General features: G+C 31.9%; 1 pseudogene; it reads left to right on the plus strand.

The window, feature by feature from the left end:
* Positions 1–334: 334 nt before the first annotated feature.
* LOC141640358 (DUF21 domain-containing protein At2g14520-like) lies at positions 335–4,377 on the plus strand (annotated as a pseudogene).
* Positions 4,378–11,898: the final 7,521 nt, after the last annotated feature.

An 11,898-nucleotide genomic window follows, 5' to 3' on the forward strand; every position in this document is an offset into this window, starting at 1 on the left:
TAACCAGGTTTTTGACTTGAAAAGTTTTGTTAATCTACTGAGGTTTTATTTTGGAAAGCTAATATAATGATTCTTGTCTGGTGTTTGTAGATATGAAGGTCTTTTAGACATCATCCTAGACTAGAAACTAAAACATGTTGGGTACTCCGTATATACTCTTATGTCTAAGTACGAGATATTTTAAGCCTTTATTTCGAGTCCTGTTCCTTGCTTGTCTGTGGAATTTGATTTGGACTCATGTCATTCTTAGCACATCCTTTATTATTTTAGAATCTATTGCACTTAATATGGTTGGCCCTGATAGATGTTTTGTGTTATTCTAATAATAGAGAAAATATTGCCGGTTGTTAAGAATCAGCATTTATTAGTCTGTACCTTGCTTATCTGCAATGCTGCCGCCATGGAGGTAAATTCTTCCAGGAATGCAATAATATTCCATTATTCTAATAATGTATGTAGGTTATGATTGTGCGATCTTTTTTCAGACACTCCCAATTTTCCTGGATAGTTTGGTTACAGCTTGGGGTGCCATCCTCATTTCAGTGACATTAATACTTTTGTTTGGCGAGGTCAGTGGATAAGTTCTTGCTGTGCTAAATCGTTTTGATTCTTGTTCATAAAAGGTTTATTCCCTTCATCCCAATCATTTGTTTATCTTTGATTACAATACCTCACAAATAATAAAGAAGGCAAACAAATGATTGGGACGGAGGGAGTGTTTGTTTCACCTAATGCCTACCATATCCTTTCTCCATTATCTATGTTTTCAATGGTGAATGTTGTAGACTCTTAGAGCGGAGTTTGCTTTGCGATATACACAGTAATAATTTAAAAAAGTTATAGTCTGGTTGAGTACATGAACATATTACTTTGCTGGAGTATTGAAGTTGTTTTTCTTGTGTCATCACAATCAGTCTATTCTCGCTATTCCATAATTTGCTTATGTTCTTTGCACTTGCAGATTATACCGCAATCACTTTGTTCTCGCTATGGTTTGGCGATTGGTGCAACAGTTGCTCCTTTTGTTCGTGTACTTGTTTGGATTTGTTTTCCTATTGCCTACCCCATAAGCAAGGTGGGAGCTTACTTATATCCTTGTTGTGCACTCACTTTTGTCTTGAATGTGATATGGCCTTTCTTGAATATTTTCCTTTGTGTGGCCTACAATATTTATTGATTATATGTACTTTGATTGGTTCACAGCTGCTGGATTTACTTCTAGGGCATGGACATAAAGCTCTTTTCCGTGGTGAGCTGAAGACACTTGTGAATCTGCATGGAAACGAGGTATGTAATTTGTCTGTCTGTAAGTGATAAATTTTCCGTTCTGCACATGTGGGAGCAGAATCTTTAGAACTTGGGATTAAGTTGAAGTTTGATCAACATATTATCATCATAAATTTATACATGACCTTGTTTAGTTGCTCTTGTTACATTGCATTCTTTGATGGTTATCCTACGTGCTTCATTTCGTGATCCTATCATGGTGCTACCCAGTGGAAAAGGTGGGGAATTAACTCATGATGAAACTACAATTATCATTTGGAGCATTGGAACTAGAGAAGACAATTTGGTGATACAATCACTCCAATAGGCCGATATATTTTCGATTGACATCAATGGCAAACTTGATAGGTTCAAAAATTTTGAGCAGCCTTGATTTGACACTTAAAAACATATATAATTTTGTAGTTCAGCAACATCAACTTCAGCATTCAAAACAAAAATAAATTTTATACTTTCTTAAGCTTATGGATGCTCTTCTTTATAGGGACTTGATGAACTCAATAATGGATAACGGTCATAGCCGAATTCCAGTCTATTATGAGGAGCAGACCAACATTATCGGATGTATCCTGGTAAGTTTAGTGTCGATGTTAGCATTGGGTTTTCTATCGTTCAATTTTTGTCAATTGTTGATTGTATGGTTCTTTTATTCTGGCCGTCGTGCTAAAGCGCATTAGCTTGATACGGATGCTTGTTGCTTATTCAATATTAAATGGTGCACGTCATGTGTTCATAAAAAAACAGGCTAATGATCTTAGGGCTAGGACTTGTGAGTTCTCCGTGGTTAATTCTAATACACTCAACGCTCATATTGATAACAACTTTATTGTTGTGTTCTCCCGATCGGATCTTTGTTATCATTTCGACGTGCACTTTAGTTTAGCTTCGCTTGTTTGTTTGTTAGCGTGGCAAATTTTCGAGTGCACTAACAAATTTTTTTTGGCTCGAAATATGACGGAATAAAGCTAAAATGTTTTCACTTCTTTTTATTGTGAAGCAAAGACAATCGAATTCTCGATTAAATTTTCATCGTCGTCATTTGGAAAGTTATCTATATTTTTTTTCTAATTCCATTCTTCACATGAATTTACCTATCACTATCACTTGTGACGGTTTGGATGATTATTATTCGTTCGCATTTGAGTGTCACATATTTGCTATTTCCTTTTACTTGGCATTGAGTTCATGACTATTTATTATTTATTTTAGGTGAAAAATCTTCTCACTTTGTTGACCCGAGGAAGATGAGGTGCCCGTAAAGAGTGTAACAATTCGCAAGATTCCTAGGTTTGTGCCTTTGTGGATATGACTTATGATTCCTGTCTTAGGAGATTACATGCTTATATGAATGATGAATGACGTTAGACGTTATGCGAATGCAATTGGTTGGACGATGCTGATGCTATAGATGCGTTACAGGATAGGTTATTAATTAAATTCTTTGTTTGCTATCGTTGTGTGTACTTGTATAACATGAATTGAACATCATCAGGATGAAATGGATCACTTTAGATTAAGCATTGCACAGGCTGGCATTTTTAATCTCCGATTTAGCAATAAGCAATGGCAGTTTTGACATTTTAATTATCTGGTCACTTAAGCTTCTGAATTGATTTGACCTATATCTTTATTACAGTGAGATGAGAATTTTACTTCTCAAACTACTTGTAGGCCTTAAGATTCAGGTGATCCTGTCAAAAAAGCAGGCGTGGAGTCGTGGACCTCTATTGGGGTTATTTTGAGTTTAGTTCTAGTCAAGATCAGATTGTTGTTCTGGTTAACCTTTTTTTCTTCTAAGTTAGTCATTATTTATCAACTTATAAGGAGTGCCTGTGAACTGATTTGTAGTTCTTCCGGTATCCTCACTTTTGGATTCATTGTATAAGGAAATTAGATAGCATTACTCCGATGCAAGCTGACAAACTTGTTTTTTTGTAGGATGCCTGAATTAATGCCGTTATATGACATCTTGAATGAGTTTCAGAAAAGGCGTAGCCACATCACAGTTGTTACAAGACAATTGAACAAATCATTGATACCGTATGCCAATGGAGATCAGGCAAAGGGTATGTTGTGGATTTCTGTTTTCCAGTCTGATGATCTGCTTGACCGTTGGAACTCCTGGAATTTTGCACAATAGACTCCATCTGAAATTCATTTTATTTGACAAATGGGATTTTCCCGACCTCAATATATATGATGTCTCTGGTCTAGGCTTGTCAAAGCATTTTTGAGTGCTATGTACCAACAAAAAAAAAACATTTTTTAGTGCTAGCACCCAAGGAAACTCTTGTCAAAACAAATAAGCCGATGTTCAATAAGTCATTATACACTTCATGAAGGCACTTAACATATGCTATCTTACTGACTTGGTGAAGTTAAGACTTAAGATTAGCCATCTTCCAAATTTGCTCATCAAACTTGAGCTAGTAACTCAAGCTTGCTCATAGAAGTTTCTCCTTCAAGTTATCATGAATTTCAATTAGTTTTTAGTTAAATTTTCTGTGCTCAACACCCTAGCTATAATTAATAACATAGCCTACCAAGGCTACCACTGATTAATAAATTAACAGACAACGGGTCCGTATAAGGTCAGTTTATCAATATGAGTTTGTTTACCAATAAATTTTATCCCAATGTGAGTTGCCATTTCTTCAAGGGTCAATGTCTGTTAGATGGACGAGTTCCATGTTCATGTTTCTGGACATTTTTATATGCAATGAGCAAGCCCATTAGAATTGAAAGGAGATAAGCTACTTAGACGTAATCTTTTAATTTTTGAATTTAGGTGCAATGGAGGAAGTAAATGTGGTTATTGATGTTGATCAGCAAGTATCAAAGCTAAAGAAGAAAATTACTCTAAAAAAGAAAAGCAACTTGTACAAGTGGAAGTGCTACCCCCACAACAATAAGTCAAACAAGGCACTTGGGACCAAGAAGTGGAATCGGGATATCTATTCAGACATCTTGGAGGTTGATCAGCATCCCCTGCCAAAGCCTGATGAAGAAGACAACGTGGGAGTAATAACTTTAGAAGATGTCATCGAAGAGCTCCTACAAGTAAGATTCTTTTGAGCAACACAAATTAATTTCGGCGAACAATCTATGCAAACTGAGAAAAGCATAAACCTAACAACACTTACCTAATCCAATTGACCCGTCCCAACCCAACTTACGCATCAGGGGCCTAAAACTACAATCTCAGGTAAACCATATTTAATCTGATGAGACCATTAACATGGCTAAAAGTCTAAAACCTTAGTAATGACTATTGAAAATAAGCCTAATGACTCGTACTTAACCAATCTGAAATGCTGTGTCAAGTCTAATATCTTGGTAGTGACTATTGAAAATAGCCCTCATGACTTGTAATCAACCAATCTGAAATGTGTGTCAAGTGGGTAGCCCAAGACACGTTTTGAGCACATACATTAGCACTAGACTGGTTGACCCACGTTTTGACCTTGTTTCGTGAATCCTAGGCCATATATTGTGAAACTTGGTCATAAATGGTCAAAATCTTTATTTTTCTTTTTTCTTATTTTGTGAATCATATACTTATTATTTTGTGAATCTTAGAAATTGTTTTGTGAAACTAGAAGGTAATATTGTGAAATTTGGTCATAAAATGGTCGAAATCACCTATTTTGCTCTTTTTCTTATTTTGTGAATTATAGACCTTACTTCGTGAATTCTAGGCCTTATATTGTGAAACTTGGTCATAAATGATCAAAATCACTTATTTTGCACCTTTTATTATTTTGTGAATCATATAACTTATTTTGTGAATCTTATAGCTTATTGTGGGAAAATAGAACGTAATATTGTGAAATTTGGTTACAAAATGATCGAAATCACCTATTTTGCCTTTTTATTATTTTGTGAATCATATACCTTGTTTCGTGAATCCTAAGACTTATATTGTGAAACTTGGTCATAAATTATCAAAATCACCTATTTTGCTCCTTTTATTATTTTGTGAATCCTATACCTTATTTTGTTAATCATACAGCTTGTTTTGTGAAAATGGAAGGTAATATTGTCAAATTTGGTCACAAAATGAACGAAATCACCTATTTTGCTCTTTTTATTATTTTGTGAATCATAAACCTTGTTTCGTGAATCCTAGGCCTTATATCGTGAAACTTGGTCATAAATGGTCAAAATCGCCTATTTTGCTTTTTTTTCTTATTTTGTGAATCCTATACCTTATTTTGTGAATTTTAGAGCTTGTTTTGTGAAATTAGAAGGTAATATTGTGAAATTTGGTCATAAAATTGTCGAAATCACCTATTTTGCTCTTTTTCTTATTTTGTGAATCATAGACCTTGTTTCGTGAATCATAGGCCTTATCTTGTGAAACTTGGTCATAAATGGTCAAAATCAGCTATTTTGTTCCTTTTATTATTTTGTGAATCCAATACTTTGTTTTGTGAATTTTAGAGCTTGTTTTGTGAAAATAGAAGGTAATATTGTGAAATTTGGTCACAAAATGGTCGAAATCGCCTATTTTGCTCTTTTTATTATTTTGTGAATCATAGTCCTTGTTTCGTGAATCCTAGACTTTATATTGTGAAACTTGGTCATAAATGGTCAAAATCACCTATTTTGCTCCTTTTATTATTTTGTGAACCATATACCTTATTTTGTGAATCTTAGAGCTTGTTTTGTGAAATTAGAAGGTAATATTGTGAAAATTGGTCATAAAATGGTCGAAATCACCTATTTTGCTCTTTTTCTTATTTTGTGAATCATATACCTTATTTCGTGAATCCTAGGCCTTATATTGTGAAACTTGGTCATAAATGGTCAAAATCACCTATTTTACTCCTTTTATTATTTTGTGAATCCTATACCTTATTTTGTGAATCTTAGAGCTTGTTTTGTGAAAATGGAAGATAATATTATGAAATTTGGCCACAAAATGGTCGAACTCACCTATTTTGCTCTTTTTCTTATTTTGTGAATCATAGACCTTGTTTCGTGAATCCTGGGCCTTATATTGTGAAACTTAATCATAAATGGTCAAAATCACCTATTTTCCTCTTTTTCTTATATTGTGAGTCATATACCTTATTTTGTGAATCTTAGAGCTTGTTTTGTGAAACTAGAAGGTATTATTGTGAAATTTAGTCATAAAATGGTCGAAATCACCTATTTTGCTCCTGTTATTATTTTGTGAATCATATACCTTATTTTGTGAATCTTAGAGTTTGTTTAGTGAAAATAGAAGGTAATATTGTGAATTTTTTTCACAAAATGGTCGATATCACCTATTTTGCTCTTTTTCTTATTTTGTGAATCATAGACCTTGTTTCGTGAATCATAAGCCTTATATTGTGAAACTTGGTCATAAATGGTCAAAATCACCTATTTTGCTCCTTTTATTATATTGTGAATCCTATACCTTATTTTGTGAATCTTAGAACTTGTTTTGTGAAAATAGAAGGTAATATTGTGAAATTTGGTCACAAAATGGTCAAAATCACCTATTTTGTTCCTTTTATTATTTTGTGAATCCTATACCTTATTTTGTGAATCTTAGAGCTTGTTTTGTGAATCTAGAAGGTAATATTGTGAAATTTGGTCATAGAATGGTCGAAATTACCTATTTTGCTCTTTTTCTTATTTGGTGAATCATATACCTTGTTTCGTGAATCTTAGGCCTTATATTGTGAAATTTGGTTATAAATGGTCAAAATCGCCTATTTTCCTCTTTTTCTTATTTTGTGAATCATATACTTTATTTTGTGAATATTAGAGCCTGTTTTGTGAAACTAGAAAGTAATATTGTGAAATTTGGTCATAAAATGGTCGAAATCACCTATTTTGCTCTTTTTCTTATTTTGTGAATCATAGACCTTGTTTCGTGAATCCTAAGCCTTATATTGTGAAACTTGGTTATAAATGGTCAAAATCACCTATTTTGCTCCTTTTATTATATTGCGAATCCTATACCTTATTTTGTGAATCTTAGAGCTTCTTTTGTGAAAATAGAAGGTAATATTGTGTAATTTGGTCACAAAATGGTCGAAATCACCTATTTTGCTCTTTTTCTTATTTTGTGAATTATAGACCTTGTTTCGTGAATCCTGGGCCTTATATTGTGAAACTTGGTCATAAATGGTTAAAATCACCTATTTTACTCTTTTTATTATTTTGTGAATCATAGACCTTGTTTCGTAAATCCTATGACTTATATTGTGAAACTTGGTCATAAATGGTCAAAATCACCTATTTTGCTCCTTTTATTATTTTGTGAATCCTATACCTTATTTTGTGAATCTTAGAGCTTGTTTTGTGAAAATAGAAGGTAATATTGTGAAATTTGGTCACAAAATGGTCGAAATCACCTATTTTACTCTTTTTAATATTTTATAAATCATAGACTTTGTTTCGTGAATCCTAGGCCTTATATTGTGAAACTTGGTCATAAATGGTCAAAATCGCCTATTTTCCTCTTTTTTCTTATTTTGTGAATCCTATACCTTATTTTGTGAATCTTAGAGCTTGTTTTGTGAAACTATAAGGTAATATTGTGAAATTTGGTCATAAAATGGTCGAAATCACCTATTTTGCTCTTTTTCTTATTTGGTGAATCATATACCTTATTTCGTGAATCTTAGGCCTTATATTTTGAAACTTGGTTATAAATGGTCAAAATCGCCTATTTTCCTCTTTTTCTTATTTTGTGAATCATATACTTTATTTTGTGAATCTTAGAGCTTGTTTTGTGAAACTAGAAAGTAATATTGTGAAATTTGGTCATAAAATGATCGAAATCACCTATTTTGCTCTTTTTCTTATTTTGTGAATTATAGACCTTGTTTCGTGAATCCTAGGCCTTATATTGTGAAACTTGGTTATAAATGGTCAAAATCACCTATTTTGCTCCTTTTATTATATTGTGAATCTTATACCTTATTTTGTGAATCTTAGAGCTTGTTTTGTGAAAATAGAAGGTAATATTGTGTAATTTGGTCACAAAATGGTCAAAATCACCTATTTTGCTCCTTTTATTATTTTGTGAATCATATACCTTATTTTGTGAATCTTAGAGCTTGTTTTGTGAAACTAGAAGGTAATATTGTGAAATTTGGTCATAAAATGGTCGAAATCACCTATTTTGCTCTTTTTCTTATTTTGTGAATTATAGACCTTACTTCGTGAATCTTAGGCCTTATATTGTGAAACTTGGTCATAAATGATCAAAATCACTTATTTTGCACCTTTTATTATTTTGTGAATCATATAACTTATTTTGTGAATCTTATAGCTTATTGTGTGAAAATAGAAGGTAATATTGTGAAATTTGGTTACAAAATGATCGAAATCACCTATTTTGCCTTTTTATTATTTTGTGAATCATATACCTTGTTTCGTGAATCCTAGGACTTATATTGTGAAACTTGGCCATAAATTATCAAAATCACCTATTTTGCTCCTTTTATTATTTTGTGAATCCTATACCTTATTTTGTTAATCATAGAGCTTGTTTTGTGAAAATGGAAGGTAATATTGTGAAATTTGGTCACAAAATGAACGAAATCACCTATTTTGCTCTTTTTATTATTTTGTGAATCATAAACCTTGTTTCGTGAATTCTAGGCCTTATATTGTGAAACTTGGTCATAAATGGTCAAAATCGCCTATTTTGCTTTTTTTTCTTATTTTGTGAATCCTATACCTTATTTTGTGAATTTTAGAGCTTGTTTTGTGAAATTAGAAGGTAATATTGTGAAATTTGGTCATAAAATGGTCGAAATCACCTATTTTGCTCTTTTTCTTATTTTGTGAATCATAGACCTTGTTTCGTGAATCATAGGCCTTATCTTGTGAAACTTGGTCATCAATGGTCAAAATCACCTATTTTGCTCCTTTTATTATTTTGTGAATCCAATACTTTGTTTTGTGAATTTTAGAGCTTGTTTTGTGAAAATAGAAGGTAATATTGTGAAATTTGGTCACAAAATGGTCGAAATCGCCTATTTTGCTCTTTTTATTATTTTGTGAATCATAGTCCTTGTTTCGTGAATCCTAGACTTTATATTGTGAAACTTGGTCATAAATGGTCAAAATCACCTATTTTGCTCCTTTTATTATTTTGTCAACCATATACCTTATTTTATGAATCTTAGAGCTTGTTTTGTGAAATTAGAAGGTAATATTGTGAAATTTGGTCATAAAATGGTCGAAATCACCTATTTTGCTCTTTTTCTTATTTTGTGAATCATATACCTTTTTTCGTGAATCCTAGGCCTTATATTGTGAAACTTGGTCATAAATGGTCAAAATCACGTATTTTGCTCCTTTTATTATTTTGTGAATCATATACCTTATTTTGTGAATCTTAGAGCTTGTTTTGTGAAAATGGAAGATAATATTATGAAATTTGGCCACAAAATGGTCGAACTCACCTATTTTGCTCTTTTTCTTATTTTGTGAATCATAGACCTTGTTTCGTGAATCATGGGCCTTATATTGTGAAACTTGGTCATAAATGGTCAAAATCGCCTATTTTCCTCTTTTTCTTATTTTGTGAGTCATATACCTTATTTTGTGAATCTTAGAGCTTGTTTTGTGAAACTAGAAGGTATTATTGTGAAATTTAGTCATAAAATGGTCGAAATCACCTATTTTGCTCCTGTTATTATTTTGTGAATCATATACCTTATTTTGTGAATCTTAGAGTTTGTTTTGTGAAAATAGAAGGTAATATTGTGAATTTTTTTCACAAAATGGTCGATATCACCTATTTTGCTCTTTTTCTTATTTTGTGAATCATAGACCTTGTTTCGTGAATCATAGGCCTTATATTGTGAAACTTGGTCATAAATGGTCAAAATTACCTATTTTGCTCCTTTTATTATATTGTGAATCCTATACCTTATTTTGTGAATCTTAGAGCTTGTTTTGTGAAAATAGAAGGTAATATTGTGAAATTTGGTCACAAAATGGTCAAAATCACCTATTTTGTTCCTTTTATTATTTTGTGAATCATATACCTTATTTTGTGAATCTTAGAGCTTGTTTTGTGAAACTAGAAGATAATATTGTGAAATTTGGTCATAAAATGGTCGAAATCACCTATTTTGCTCTTTTTCTTATTTTGTGAATCATAGACCTTGTTTCGTGAATCCTAAGCCTTATATTGTGAAACTTGGTCATAAATGGTCACAATCACCTATTTTCCTCTTTTTTCTTATTTTGTGAATCCTATACCTTATTTTGTGAATCTTAGAGCTTGTTTTGTGAAACTAGAAGGTAATATTGTGAAATTTGGTCATAGAATGGTCGAAATTACCTATTTTGCTCTTTTTCTTATTTGGTGAATCATATACCTTGTTTCGTGAATCTTAGGCCTTATATTGTGAAATTTGGTTATAAATGGTCAAAATCGCCTATTTTCCTCTTTTTCTTATTTTGTGAATCATATACTTTATTTTGTGAATCTTAGAGCTTGTTTTGTGAAACTAGAAAGTAATATTGTGAAATTTGGTCATAAAATGGTCGAAATCACCTATTTTGCTCTTTTACTTATTTTGTGAATCATAGACCTTGTTTCGTGAATCCTAGGCCTTATAGTGTGAAACTTGGTTATAAATGGTCAAAATCACCTATTTTGCTCCTTTTATTATATTGCGAATCCTATACCTTATTTTGTGAATCTTAGAGCTTGTTTTGTGAAAATAGAAGGTAATATTGTGTAATTTGGTCACAAAATGGTCAAAATCACCTATTTTGCTCCTTTTATTATTTTGTGAATCCAATACTTTGTTTTGTGAATTTTAGAGTTTTTTTTTGTGAAAATAGAAGGTAATATTGTGAAATTTGGTCACAAAATGGTCGAAATCGCCTATTTTGCTCTTTTTATTATTTTGTGAATCATAGTCCTTGTTTCGTGAATCCTAGGCTTTATATTGTGAAACTTGGTCATAAATGGTCAAAATTATCTATTTTGCTCCTTTTATTATTTTGTGAATCATATACCTTATTTTGTGAATCTTAGAGCTTGTTTTGTGAAATTAGAAGGTAATATTGTGAAATTTGGTCATAAAATGGTCGAAATCACCTATTTTGCTCTTTTTCTTATTTTGTGAATTATATATCTTGTTTCGTGAATCCTAGGCCTTATATTGCGAAACTTGGTCATAAATGGTCAAAATCACCTATTTTGCTCCTTTTATTATTTTGTGAATCCTATACCTTATTTTGTGAATCTTAAAGCTTGTTTTGTGAAAATGGAAGGCAATATTATGAAATTTGGCCACAAAATGGTCGAAATCACCTATTTTGCTCTTTTTCTTATTTTGTGAATCATAGACCTTGTTTCGTGAATCCTGGGCCTTATATTGTGAAACTTGGTCATAAATGGTCAAAATCGCCTATTTTCCTCTTTTTCTTATTTTGTGAGTCATATACCTTATTTTGTGAATCTTAGAGCTTGTTTTGTGAAACTAGAAGGTAATATTGTGAAATTTGGTCATAAAATGGTCGAAATCACTTATTTTGCTCCTGTTATTATTTTGTGAATCATATACCTTATTTTGTGAATCTTAGAGTTTGTTTTGTGAAAATAGAAGGTAATATTGTGAATTTTTTTTCACAAAA

This window comes from Silene latifolia, unplaced genomic scaffold (genome assembly GCF_048544455.1).
Source record: "Silene latifolia isolate original U9 population unplaced genomic scaffold, ASM4854445v1 scaffold_79, whole genome shotgun sequence".
Taxonomy (NCBI): Eukaryota; Viridiplantae; Streptophyta; class Magnoliopsida; order Caryophyllales; family Caryophyllaceae; genus Silene; species Silene latifolia.